Source organism: Lissotriton vulgaris, chromosome 10, assembly GCF_964263255.1.
Source record: "Lissotriton vulgaris chromosome 10, aLisVul1.2, whole genome shotgun sequence".
Lineage (NCBI taxonomy): Eukaryota > Metazoa > Chordata > Amphibia > Caudata > Salamandridae > Lissotriton > Lissotriton vulgaris.
In genome coordinates, this window is record NC_141698.1 from 761,582,494 (window position 1) to 761,597,303 (window position 14,810).

At 47.0% G+C, this 14,810-nt stretch overlaps 1 protein-coding gene and 1 pseudogene across 1 annotated transcript in view; one reads left to right on the top strand and one right to left on the bottom strand.

Annotated features, from left to right (window-relative positions):
* C10H10orf67 (chromosome 10 C10orf67 homolog) overlaps window positions 1-14,810 on the top strand; it is a 2,378,031-nt gene that overhangs the window by 145,707 nt on the left and 2,217,514 nt on the right. The window lies entirely within an intron of this gene.
* Window positions 4,136-4,289, bottom strand: LOC147688765 (5.8S ribosomal RNA; annotated as a pseudogene).

The following is a 14,810-nucleotide window of genomic DNA, read 5'->3' on the forward strand; positions in this document are numbered from 1 at the left end:
TGTTATTTGGAAAACATGTCGATGACACCCTGCAAGGAATAAAAGAGGACACAGAGACGGCTAGGGCTCTTGGTACCCTACAATATAGGAAAACACCATTCCGTGGGGCAAGAGGAAGAGGCTTCACTTCGCCAAGAGGTGGCTATCAACAGCAACGGTACTCGCAGCAGTCGCAGTCGTACAGACCTCAGTACGGCAATCAGTATTATCAGCGGCAGTCACAATCCCAGTCGTTCTCTCGTCAGAACTCTCGTGGACGTCAAGGGCGTCAAGGCAAGGACGCTGGCAAGCGTCAATAGCGGCCTCCTGACTCTGCCAACTGTTCCTCCTCTCCATGGGTCTCCAGTGGGCGGCAGGATAACTCAACATCTGAGCAGCTGGGAAGTAATAACATCGGATCAGTGGGTATTGAACATCATCCGACATGGGCATACGTTAGAATTCCAGGAATTTCCACCTACAAGAGCTCCCCACGCCACTACTTCAAAACATCGAAACCTTCTGCAATTGGAAGTTCAACAAATGCTTCGGAAAGGGGCGATCCAGCGTGTTCCCCTATCGCAAAGAGGAGAAGGTTTCTATTCAAGATTTTTTCTGATCCGCAAAACAAAGGAAAAGTGGCGTCCGATCCTGGATTTAAGGGAGCTCAACACCTATCTCATAAAACTGTCGTTTCGGATGATTTCGCTCCAGGACATATTGCGCCTCTTGAATCCAGGCGACTTCATGGCTACATTAGTCCTGGAAGATGCCTATTTTCATATCCAGATCCACCCAGCTCACAGACGTTTCCTTCGCTTCACAGTAGGCAAGAGTCACTTCCAGTTCATGGTGCTCCCATTTGGATTAAAATCCGCACCCCGGATATTCACAAAGGTGCTGGCCCCGGTAGCAGCTTTTCTGAGAAGACAATCGCTGGAAGTATTCCCGTACTTAGACGACTGGCTGCTGAAGGCACCAAGTTTCCAAGCGGCAACAGAAGCAGTGGAAACATGTTTAAGTCTCTTCATTCATCTGGGTTTACAACTCAACAGAGAAAAATCGGTTCTTATACCGGCGGGTTCGGTGAAGTTCCTGGGAGCAATACTTGATACTCAGGTGTGCAAAGCCTTCCCATCGGAATAGAGACAAATGAAACTCATGTCTTCAGCCGCTCGATTGCAAAAGAAAAGTTGGATGACAGTCAGGATGTACAAATCTCTTCTAGGGTCGATTTCATCCTGTATTCAATTGATTCCGCACTGCAGGCTGGGAATGCGCCCCTTGCAAGAAGAACTAGACCTTCAGTGGAAGCAGGTGGAAGGGTCTTTCGACGACAGGGTAACTGTCACCCAGCAGATGAAACAGATGGTTTCATGGTGGATGAAAAAATCTCACCTCTCGGTGGGTCTCAGTTTCAGAGCGGCGCCGGCTCCTCGCGTCATTACAACAGACGCCTCCCTTCAGGGTTGGGGAGCGGTCATGCAAGATCTCCAAGTCACTGGACACTGGACGCCAAAAGAACGTCGCTTGCATATCAATGTTCTGGAGCTAAGAGCTATTCGATTGGCAATGTTGGCTTTCCTTCCAAGGATTTCAAATTCTGCCATCCTAGTGCGTACGGACAACACCACCGCAATGCATTACGTCAACAAGCAGGGAGGCACAAGATCGCCACTGCTTTCTCAGGAAGCCCAGCTGTTATGGGAATGGGCAATCTCACAGAACATCATGCTCGTGGCGGAACACCTTCCAGGAGTATGCAACACGAAAGCGGATACGCTAAGCCGCCTGAGGGCAGTCTCACACGAGTGGGAATTGGACAACGCAGTGGTCAAGGAAATCTTCTCCCGCTGGGGGACCCCAGCGATCGACCTGTTTGCCACTCCGATGAACAAGAAATGCTGGGAACACCATCGAGGATCGCTGGGGAATGCCCTTTTGATGTCTTGGTCCGGCGCATTTGTTTACGCCTTTACGCCATTTCCCCTGATTCCTCGAGTCCTCAAGAAGCTCAAGATGGACAAGTGCAGGATGATACTGATAGTGCCCGCCTGGGCTCGCCAGTTCTGGTTCACAGAGTTGCTTCTTCTGTCGGAGGAACAGCCCATTCATCTTCACTCCAACCAGACTCTTCTATCAATGTCCAACGGCCAGGTTCTCCACCCGAACCCGAGCTCGCTTCAATTGACAGCATGGCTCCTGAACACAGAGAGTTTAAGGATCTAGACATTCCGGAGGAATGCAGGAACATCTTAGCACAAGCACGAGCTCCTAGCGCTAATAAAACATATAGAGCGAAATGGAAGAGGTTTTATTTATGGTGCCAGAGAGAAGGAGTGCATCCATTCTCACCAGCTCCGCATCAACTCTTACCATACATTCTATCTTTGGCACAGGCAGGTCTGGCTCATGCTTCCATCAAGGTCCACTTGGCGGCTATTTCCAGGTATAGAAGAACAAGATCTGGTCCTTCTCTGTTATCAGCAAGAGTGATAAAGCAATTCCTAAAAGGACTGTTTAGAGTATTTCCGCCAGTTCGGCCTCCACCTCCGGTTTGGCATCTGAATGTGGTCCTGGCTCAACTGATGAGATCGCCATTTGAGCCAATACATAAGGCGGACTTGAAGTTCCTGTCATGGAAAGTGGCACTTCTTCTGGCACTCACCTCGGCAAGGAGAGTGGGAGAACTTCAGGCTTTAACTATCAAGGAACCTTACTTGCAGTTCAAAAATGATACCTTGATCCTCCGAATGAACCCCAAGTTCATTCCGAAGGTACCGACAGACTTTCATCTTAATGAACCGGTGGTTCTGAATTCCTTTTTTCCTCGGCCTTCAACCCAGGCTGAGAGGACACTTCATTCTCTGGACGTTCAGAGATGTTTGAAATTCTATCTTCAACGCATAGCTGGATTTCGGAAGATGCCCCAGCTGTTTGTGGCTTTTGGAGCCCCAAGGAAAGGTTTTCCTTTGTCAAAGCAGGGAATTTCCAGATGGATATCGAGTGCGATCCGTTTCTGCCACCAGGCGGCAGGCAAGCCGTTGAAATGACAGGTGAAGGCGCACTCCACAAGATCGATCTCATCGTCTACAGCACTGTTTGCAGGAGTATCGATAAAGGATATTTGCAGAGCGGCCACCTGGAGCAGTACTCACTCATTCACGAAACACTACTGCCTGGACGCGGCTGCAAAGGGGGATTCGGCTGTTGGTCAAGCAGTCCTGAGAAATCTCTTCCAGTAGGAGGTGAGCTTTCCTCTCTTCCCTCCTTCCTGTTTTTTCTCACATTTCGTTGATTATGCTATGGTTACTGATTTATGATTATTATGATGTGTTATATCATTGGTTGATATTAGATTTGTAACTATGAACGAAATGTTTGAGGCATGCTAACTGCTATCTACTCTGATACAAGCAATGGGAATCTATGAAAGTTCCAATACTGGAGTAAGAAACAAGTTACTTACCTGTAACTTTAGTTCTCCAGTATTGGTAACTTTCATAGATTCCCATGCGCCCACCCACCTCCCCTGGAAAACTCACTTCTGGTCTAGGTGACTCTGTGGCAAGGCAACGGCTACGAAAATCTGAGGCTCTAAGCTTTCTCAGGAAGGTTCCACAGGGTGAGGCTAATCTGATTGGATGCTAATGTGAGTTTGGGTCTTTTTACATAAGGACACCTATAGGATACAAAATATTATGAGGCCTAGGCCTATTTTTTACTTTTTTGTACCTATTAGGATGTATTTACCTAGGTATATATATATATATATATATATATATATATATATATATATATATATATATATATATATATATATATATATATATATATATATATATATATTACAGAGGCTCCCATTCCGACGACGGGGAATGATACAAGCAATGGGAATCTATGAAAGTTACCAATACTGGAGAACTAAAGTTACAGGTAAGTAACTTGTTTCTTATTGAAAATAGTAATTTCTTCCACACCTGGGGTGGACCAGATGCCAAGCCAAGCATGCTTGTGATGTTCCTCTGCACCGGGCCCGGAGGGGGTCCTATGACAAGCCATCATGGTCTTACATTGGGTAGGCTGAAGGTGGAGGACCCCTCTGGGACAGCTTCAGCTGTGCTCTCAGAGAGACCCATGGCAATTGATGTTGAAGTGACCTTCAGACAAGGGTAGCCCTGGGAGGAACACACAGGGGCAAGGTGTGTTCAAAGTGTCAATGATAAATGTGTCCTGCAATTCACGCAAATTTTTGCAGCTGGCTTTCTTATTCATTGATGCGTGAACAAACAGATCCACTGCTAGGAATCACAGGCAACGTTTGCAGCGTTTATCCAGCTGCGGGTGCAGAAAAGAAGGGAGGAAGACCACACCACCCAGCCACCATCCACGAGGTGAGACAGCCTATCACTCAATAAAGCTTTCCCCTCAGGAGGTCAACCTTTTCTATCCATAGAGTATTTAGAAGCAATCGGCAATGGAACCTCACCCTTTAGCCGCAAGGTAAATAGCGACTCCCACGAGAGCGGAGGTTGGAAGTCTAACGCCAGCTCTCCCGGGCACTCAGGCAGAACCACTTGGGTCTTCAAACCCCAGCCCAGGAATACAGCAATGTTATGTGATGTTATGTTATGTTACATGGGTATTTATATAGCTCATGTACAACAACAGGTTCCTTGGCGCTGGGGAGTCGGAGTAGGAAAGAGTTAAGCAGAGGAACATCTAGTTGTAGGCCAAGGTGAACAGCCAGGTCTTACGTTGTTTTCTGAACTGCAGGTAATCCACCTCAAGCCTAAGGGAAGTAGGAAGTGCGTTCCAGAGCTTCAGACCCAGAAATGATAAATGTAAATGCAAATGTAGTATACTTGTAAAGCGCACAGCTGCCCATCACCGGGGCGTCCCGGCGCTGTATAACGCTGTGGAACCCTTCCTGGCTCTCCCTGTGAGATGCCCCTCCTGGGGGCCCCCAAGGTAAAGCCAGGCATCCTAGTGTTGTAGGGGCCATTGCGGAGATTAAGCAGGCTATTGCCCAGAGTTGCAGCGTGGGACCCCATGATTACAGTAGGCGCTGAGGCGAGAATTATCGAGTCTGCAGACAATGAGCCCAATACCCTGCCGCGTCGGGAATTGAACCCTGGTCCCGGGCCAGACCTCTGCATCAGAGTCTGCCGCTCTAACCATTGAGCCACACTTCTCCATAACCGGGTCCCTCCAATGTGTTTACGTCAGATTCTAGGCACCATCAGAAGATTCCATTGCTTAGATCGCAGAGTGCTCTGGGGTGAGTGCTTACTGATTAGCGAGGCAATGAATCTGGGGCCAGTTTCTTGAGTAGCTTTAAAAAGAATGCAGCCAGTTTTAAATATAGCTCGCTGCTCCACTGGGAGCCAGAGGAGCTCTTTAAGGAAGGGGGTAATGTGGCAGCATCTGTCCTTAAGGTAGATGATTCTCGCTGCTTCGTTCTGCATCATCTGAAGACAATGTCACTGGTATAGTGGGAGGCGTAAGTAAAGGGCATTACCGTAGTAGATTTTAGATAGAATAAGGGCTATTGCAATTTTGATACTGGCCTCTTACTGAAAAATGTCTAATCTTACTCATCTTGAGTAGTTGGACAAAGCAAGCAGATGCAACTGAGCTTATTTGGGCACTCAGAGAGATCTGAGTCCATATGAAGGCCCGACTCTTTATCACTGGTTTAGGAGTAGGGGCCACACCTAACTCGGGGGCCAGTAGGAGGGAGTCCAGTGAGCTAGTTTATTACTGGGAATAATTATCTCAGCAATGAGGGAGGATCGCTCCATCTGCACGTCAGCCGTCTGCCACTCATCAAGGCTGGTGCGAGCTAAGGCTCAACTCCCACATGTCAAGAGTTCCCAGCGTAAGCGGCGAACCATGCCTTTGGTCTGTGCCCTACCCTCCTTGGTAGAGGGCACTAAAGGGAGAAGAGCCACCCCCATGCCTTTTAAGCAACTCCCCTGCTTCCTACTGGGTGTTCATGCATATAAGCTTGAGTGGCTTGTGGTGGCTTCGCTTCCTGCCCCTTGAAGCAGTTTGCACTGGTTTGAGAGGCACAGCTTCTCCACCAAGAAGAAGTGGCGTTAAGTTGTGGTCCCTCATCCTTCTCAATCAGGCTGCCCTGCCGTCCAAAATGGGCTGCTCCTTGGTTGCTCAAAACTTTGGAAGGCTGGGATTCAGGGGCCTCTTCTCCATTAGGTCTCTGGGGCTGCATCCCGCTAAAAATATTTCCTTCACATTCCTGTACAAATATTAAATAGATCTATTTATTCATAGAGACGAGCATATCTCTAAACACCTCGATGTCAACGTCTGGGCTGTCTCTCCCAGGCTGACTGCCCTGCCTCGCTCTGAATCAGGAGATGGAAAATAGTTATTAAATCAACTTTCTGAACTATGCAGGGCTTACTGTTCTAAAGCCCTTGAAAATGAATCATTGTGATTGTAGTCTATGGCAGTATTGTCTATAGGCTAGTGACTACTTCAGCGTCATGGTTTGGGACGTTGGAGTCTCATCTCTTACATGAGAGCAACTGTCCATCATTCATAGGCATAGATCCCACCCTTTCCCATTCGTCACACATAGGGGTGGAGACAGGCACCATGCACGTGTGTTTTGGTGCCTTATCCTCTGTAGTGGTGATTGTTAAAATGCAAATCTTCTGCTATGTATATTGTTCTAGGACCCCTTGCCATGCTAACCTTCCCCACTTTGACACCCCGGCCCTGGCTGCACATCAATAGCCCTGTTAGCAGTGGAGCTGCAGCATTTGGTCCCCCGTGAAATGAATGCAAAAAATTACCAGGTCAGGGTTCTAGTTCCTTGTGAAGTTGATACAAATGTCTGAGTCAAGGACAAGCAGAAATATGTGCTTTCAATTGCTGTATGACATTAAAACTGGCCCAAACTTCATGCCCTTAACAACATTAATGCCAAATACATGGATTTATTTATTTACGAGTGTTAAAAACGTTAAGGCAATGCATGTCAGTGATGTAGTTCCTCTCTTATTTCAAGTTTTACTTAATCTTGCCTTCCTCATGGGGTTAGTTATTTAATCATGTTGTGTGTCTTTCTGTATTTTTTTCCATGCATACTTTGAGCTGCGCAGGTGTTCGAGGGGCTTTGTTTGAGAGCTCTGAGGCTAATGCTGAAACCAAATCAAAGTGCCTATCAGTGGGTTGGCCTCTCTGCAGGGCACACAGAACAATGGTCATGCATTCCAGTTATAATTGTAATTTTGTGAAAATGTGTGTGAAAGAGGTGTGCGGATGGCAAAATATTTACAGTAAATATATTCAATCAATCAATCAGGGGTTTATAAAGTGTGCTACTCACCTGTGAGGGTCTCAAGGTGCTTAAATGAGAGTGAATGCAGCGTATAGTTGGACGTGGTGAAATAAGGTGTAAGGAAGTGCATTCAGGTGAAAGTGAAAAGAGGGTGCTGAAGAGGAAAGAGAGGTGGTTGAATATGTGCAGATCTTTTTTTAACTTTTTTTTTCTGGAGTTGGATCCAACCTGGACCCCACGTTTGTCCATTAAGCTTGCCCTCATCTCTCACTACATAAATACCATACCAAACCTTTACGCCTCACCACTGTCAAATGTTACCAGTCGCCACTGCTGGGATTGGGTATAGGACGGCTTGGGCAGAAGAGTCTTTAGGTGATTCTAGCCCAGTGAGGTACTGGGTTCATGCTGGTTGAGCAGGGGTTCCATTTCGGGAGGGCTGTCCATCGCATCGTGCCCCTGCTGGAGGATTTGAGGTTGACCACCACTGCCCTTTGAATGTTGGTGGGTCCTCTCATTCCCCAAGCACACTGCAGCTGCAGAACACTCCACCAGCTGCTGCACAAGGGGTGGGCCAAGGCCCCGTCTCTGGATTCCATCTGAGAGGTAACTGGGTGTTCGGGCTGGTGCCGTCAGTAGCTCGGCCGCTCCGCCATTAATGACCCTTCTGTAGGTTCACCTTTGTAAACCTTATGATAACATTTATTTCCTCTAGATAGTCCAATTGGTTGTCTTTGTGGCACTCCAGAAAAACAGATAGATGCCTTCTGCATTGACCCACGAGCCAAGTGATCTACAGCCAAGAGTCACAAGCAACTTTGGCAATGCTCACCCATCTACGGGTGCAGGAGAGGCAGGAGGAAGCCAGCATCGCCTTTCCATTACCCATGTGGTGAGACTGCCTGGCACCCAGTTAGATTTCCCTGGGCTGGTGGGACTCCTGCGTGTCAAGAGTCCCCAGCTTAGGGGGCAGCCCTGAGCCATGCCAGTGTGCTGGGGCTTCTCTATCCTGGTGGAAGGCACTGAGGGGAGAATAGGGTGCGAGTGGGTGAATTGTAATCTAAGCAACTCACCTACTCCCCACTAGAGGTGCACACATAGAAGCACAATGGTCTGGAGACAGCTACTATTTCTGCCCTTCGAAGCAGTTATCACTGGTTTTGAGGGGCAAATCGCCTTCACCAAGAGGAGCTTGGGTTCAATTGTGTCCCCAGGTCCTTCTCATCTAGACTATCCTGCTGCCTGAGACAGCCACTACTCAATCGCTTGAAATCCTGGTTGGCTGGGATCGGGCATGGGAGGGCCCAGGCGGCAGGTCTTTAGGAGATCCCTTTCCAAGGAGGCCCTGCGATTTGGTTCACCAGGTCCTGCTGGGTCAGCATAGGTTCTGTCTCAGGAGGGCTGTCTAGCACATTATGTCCCTCAAAGAGGGGCCTGGGTCCCCCAACCCAGTCCCTTGCACATTGCTTGGGTCCGCCCAGGTGGAGGAGCCCACTCCACACCCAGTCTTCATCCCAAGCAGACCACTCTGCCAGCCTACGAACAGGTGGAGGGCTGGGCCCTGTCCCTAGTTTCTATGTGAGTGGCGGCTGAAAGTTTGGGCTGGTACTGTCACTTGCTTGGTGTTGGACCTGATACTAGTCGGGTACCATTTCCCTAAACTTTTTTTGCTTTTTTTCACCTAGGTTTGGCTGATTCTCTTGTGTGGCCTCCGGGCACTTTCCCACTATGAATAACATGTTAAAGTGTGTGCGCCCTTCCTACCTGTGTTCGGAAGTGGTGCTGATTTGACGTTCTGAAACTGGGGCCAGTCTGCCACTGCAGACTAGTGTGTGAGCACTGATATCTATTGTGAGTAAACTCATGAGCAGCCTACACTTGGAAGGCCTCTCTGTGTGCACCTGCACCTGTATTGTCCGTGACTGCGTTTGCCGCCTGCCATCACAGGTCAGTGTGGGAGCACTGACTCCCATATTAGTTAACCCCTGTCGAGGCTGCCGATGTAGATTTGGGCGGGCGTACTTGCACCCTTGGTGCTGGGGACTGTGTTCAACCTGCCATCACAGGTCTGTGTGCGCACTAGCTCACATTCCCCCCGGTACAGAGTAATATCTATGTGTGTTTTCTCTACTTATGAGGTTTGCCCTTCCCAGAGAGCAACATGCGGAAGTAGTTGATATTACTTCGGTCTGCAGTAGTGGATTACAGCTGAGCAGCCTCATAATGTTTCCTATCAATGGATTTGCCATGTCAAACACTTTCCAGTGGTGGAGGGGTTTTGGCATGTTTTGTATTGTCGTGGAGCTGAGCCTTACATTGACACAGTGTTAACTTGACATGAGCTTATTAGAGGTTTAAAGGCCATTTTTCCTTTCTGCTGCCTTTTGCACACGGTTTAGCAGAGTGTTTTGCTTCACAAGAGAATAACATGTGTTTCTATATTAACAGCCTTGCTTGGTAAGCTTAATCTGAACAGTGAGTGCCGAGGCCTTCAAGGTTATTTCAACACAGTGGTTGTTGTTCGGACTGTTCAGAGCACGTTCTAGACATAACACATATGCAGCTGTGGCCTCCTCTGAGATTGGCACGTTTAATAATTACACACTCTTGGAAAACATTTGCATGCTGAGAGCTGGTGCAGAATCTGATGTGATCCATTTCTGCTAAGTACCAGAGGTATGGGGCCGCCTATGTAATCCTAAGAGACCTTCTGTAGATATAAAATAACCTACTAGCAAGGGAGGGTGAAATATAGGTATATTTTAAACCTGTTTCCATTTAGCATTATAACATGCTTTCAACCTTTTGTATTTTATGGAATAGTAACTATGCTGACAATCTTGTTCCTGATAATATGTCTGTATGTATTAGCTAAGATGCTTTTAACGTATGAGAACACAGCGTTAGAAATAAATATTTCAAACTTGCATGTGTCTTCTATTACTCCCTGTTTGGACTGGTATGAGAGTATAACGAAAGAGTCTCCATGTGTTCCACATTGCCTGAGGTAACCTAAGTTCCATGTTCTGGGTTGTCTAATCATTGGTATTTTGGAAGAGCCAATGAGACACTGATCCTAGTCTGGTAGGGGATGTTGGGAACTAAGGTGAGTTTCGGCATACCCTAATTCTCTGAGGTTCCAAGTCTCTATGCACAGTTCTGTGTAGGAGCAGAATCCCTGCTACATGGCGCCCAACGATGGTGGTCCTATTACATGATGCTTGAGTAGTACTTCTATCAGTCGTTAGCCCCTTCACTATTGTTTCCAGATAACAGTGGTGTTGGACAAACCTACCTATAGTTACATAGGTCTTTTCAAGCTTGAATCTTTCAAAACGGTTTCCTTTTGAATTAATACCCAGTTGTGCTATATTGTTTTACATTGTACCTTTTCTTCTCTGTGTCACTATGGCTAACGTTGACATACCGCAGCATAGTCGCATTGCGGTCCGCAATCATTTGCAGGCTTATAACGTTTGTTTGGAAGGCATGGCAGTTATTTTGGTGGTGAGTTCTGAGGTTGCTTACCCGTTTGAGATTTTCTACTCATGGGTGACATTTCCTCAAGAGGATGCGGCTACGCTGGTGTTTCACACTTACACTCACACAGCCGTGCCTGTGGAATATGTTCCTTATAGGACACAGGAGATTCCGATTTCTGCATGGCAGCACCGTGTTTGGTTTTGTTTGGTTTGATGGCGCCCTTCCCCATAGTGTAACAGTGGTTAGATTGGGTCCTTTGTCCATTCCAAGTGCTTCTTGGCCTGTTTTGGCTGGATTCACCCCGCATTCTCGTGCGGGTTTAGTTGTTGCTGAATTACGGCCTCTGTATAACTCTGCAATCAGTGTTATCCGGGCCCTAGTTCAATATATCACCCACAATTTCCAGCGTGGGGCCCCTGGTGTTGCGGCACTTTCAGTTGGACTTAGTGGAATGAAGCTTAGTCCTGTGATGGTCAATTCGGTTATGGGCAAGCGTCCCCAGGATAAGGATGATATGCCTTTTTGGCTTGCCGAGAAGTTTGACCAGCTGGAAGCAGTTTTTCCTAATTCGACTCCCATAGAAAAACACAGGATTCTTACGATTAGTTTACCCAAGGACTTGGTACCAGAAGCCGGTGACTGCGAGTCATGGGGTAGGATTTTTGCGGCAGTGTACACGAGGTGCTTCGGCACTCCGTCAATGGCTGTCCTTCCGACAGTCATTAAACTGAATACGGACCGTAGGCTGTGCTTTAGTTGGGAATGAGAGTCGTGGGCTCATTTGATGTAGTTTCCGATCTAGTCCTTTCTAATATAAAGGGAGATGCGATGAACTTTCAGGTGACTAATGTCTTACGTGAGGTCCCCGATGCCAACAAACCCCGACAGTTACAGAGAATTATTACGGCTGCTTATAAAACCATTGCCCTCAAAAGTTTAGGTGTCAAGCCTTTTTGTGCCAAAGATAAAAAACAACCTCAGGGTTCGAAGTCTGAAACGGACGTTCAATCCAAAGCTCCTAAGCAAAATTGGAACAGAAATAAAAAACAGGTGAAACAGAAACAGGAGTCCTGTCCCTCATTACCAGTGCCTGCGTCTACTGAGCGCGTTTATGATTTGCGGGATCGCACTACAATTAAGTCACCTGATCGATTTCAGGATCCTGATCAACGCTCTCCTCGATCTTTACAGGACACATCGGCCTCTTCGTCCGGTGGTGGAGGCAGCGGCAGAGGTCGGGGTGGCCAGCAGAGTCGCGGCCAGCCCCGCCCGAAAGACGGAAAAGGCAAGCAGGACGGTTCTTCACAGAAAAGACCCCAGTTTCAGAAAAAGAAAGTTGCCGCTTTAACAGCGAGATATGCCACAGATAGAACACAGCTTCGACATCAGACATGGGCGCTGACGGTGTTGGACAGCGCGGAGGAGATTACCATTGTACGAGAAGCGATGCATCCACTACTGAAGGTGACAGCAACTGACCAATATGTTGTTGTGGAGAAAGCTGATACTAGAGTAGCTCCCCCTGATAGGCTTTTTGAAATTGTCCTTTAGAATGAAGGTGCCATACAACGTACCATAAAAGGGGTATTTTGGAAAAATCTTACAACTACCTATGGCATTTTGTTAGCGGAGGCTGACTGGCCCCCACTTTTTGTTCTCGCGGCTCCAAGAGGGGAGGAGGTAATCTTCCCTAGTTTCGCGCACACAGTGTCTAAGGAGCATGCGCTGAATTTTGCAGAAGAGTGGGCTAAGGCCATTGCTCTGGCTTTGTACGATACTCACTGTGGCTGGGATACATTTTCCCCACACCACGAGATTCCTTAACGGTCTATGCCACAGATTCAACCTCAATATCCTATACGGCATGAAGCAAAGGCTTCCGTTGCAGAAATCCTTGAACAATTAGAGTATCAAGGAGTAATTGAAACTTGTGTGTCACCGATGAATAACCCACTTTTTACTGTAACCAAGCTTGATGGTTCGTACCATTTGGTATTGGATTACCAGCATTTAAACTCGCATTGCCGTACCTGTGCAGTACAGAATACCCACGTCTCTGCTTTAGTGGATGGTCTTATGCGAAAAAGGTTTAAAACCACACTTGACATATCCAAAGTTTTTTTTGCCCACAATTTGTCTGGTCTGAGTTCTCAATGGACCAGTTTTACTAGTGGCGACAAACAACACCAATTTAAACGCCTGGCCATGGACTATAAGAATAGTCCGGGTGTGTTTGCTGCCCATATTGTCTCTCTCTTGGATAGAGTGGACCCAGATGCGTGTTCGTATGTGGATGACCTCTATCTCACAAACGACAAAATTTGGGTGCATCTGTGTCGCGTTGACCGCATTATTTGTAACTTTGCGGACTTCAGTTACAAATTCAACTTTGCAAAGTCTCACATTGCAGATTACACAGTGTTGTTCCTGGGCTATGAGCTCAATAATGAAGGTCGAGGATTGGCTCTTCACTTCTTGGAAAAATGCGCACAGCTGCACTCTCCTACAACACTGAAAAAATTAGTCCTTGCTGGGATTTTTGAATTTCGGGCATACATATATTCCCGAATATGCCCTGCGTGTCAAGCCATTGTATGCTTTGATACAACCTACTTTTACCAAATCGTGCTGGCTGCCTGAACATTCAGCCAATTACAATCTTTGCAGGCTGATCTTCTAGAATCTAAATTCTTACTGACTCGTGATAACCACACCAACCTGGTGATAAGAATCATCCCTGGGGTGGTGGGTTTCACATACCTTACATTTAACGAAGGTGACACAGGACCAATCGCTTACAAGTCACACTTGTACACTTTGGCTGAAATGCGGTTTTCCACTGTGGAAAAAGTTTTGACAGCAGTGCAAATGGCAATTCTTAAGAAACATGCACTGTCGCAGGGCAAACACATGTTGGTTGTTACCCCTTATCCTGCACTAGAGGCAGTGACGAAAGCCAGTGTACCTAATTCTAAAGCTTTGCACCCACAGTGGATACAATGGGCTTCATCATTGACATCTCCGGATGTCACGTTAATTTTTGATGCCTCCTTACAGTCACAAGAGTTTTGCAGAATGAGTTTGTTCATCCTGCTCCGTTGACTATGCGGCCTTTGCAGGATTTCCATTGTACCATTTACACTGATGGTTCAGCGCAAGTTGCGCATGGGTCTAAGCACGCATATGTCTCAGCTTGGGCCATTGTGGTAGGTACCATGGTGAATGATGAGTTCAAGTCCGATGTCGTACATACGCAGACATTAGGAGACTGTACTGCACAATTGGCAGAGCTCCGTGCTCTGATGCTTGCATTGGAGTTCGCTGATCCTAGTGTGACTACTCTTATTGTGGGTGACTCTTACTACTGTGTCAAGTCTTACAATGAAAGTCTATTCTTTTGGATTCAGAATGATTTTCGTGATTCCAAGAGTAGCACAATAAAACATAAAATGATCTGGGTTCGAGTGGCTGAACTTAAAGGGCAGCTGCCACTCGTGTATGTAATTCATACTCTTGGTCATCAACGTGTGGGAGTTCACGCTGTTGGCAATAGTTTAGTTGAGAAGGCCCCAAAAACAGCAGTTTCAACATATTTGGTTGCAGCAGTTACACGTTCCAAAAGTAAGATTGATTATGACATCTTGCCAGCAATTGCCGCTACTGAGAAGGGAAGTAAATATCCTAAGGGGTTTCCTTCGAAGTATTCTTATCATTTAAGTTATGATAAAGTTCCTTATGTGAAAATACCAGACGTTGGTGAAAGATTGATTCCCAACGCGGACCGCAGGTCCGCACTGATTACAGCTGCCCACGAGTGTGTTGCATCTGCTCATGCAGGCGTTTCGGCTACTGTATCTCAGTTACAACAACGTTTCTGATGGCGGGGACTGTACAAACAGACACATGATTATGTCCTTCAATGTGACATTTGCCAGCAGATAAAGCCTTTGACTGCTACGCGTCTGCCCCAGACACAGTTGTACATTTCTAATAGACCACTTGGTTGTGTTTATTTAAATCACTGCGGTCCTTTTTCCTC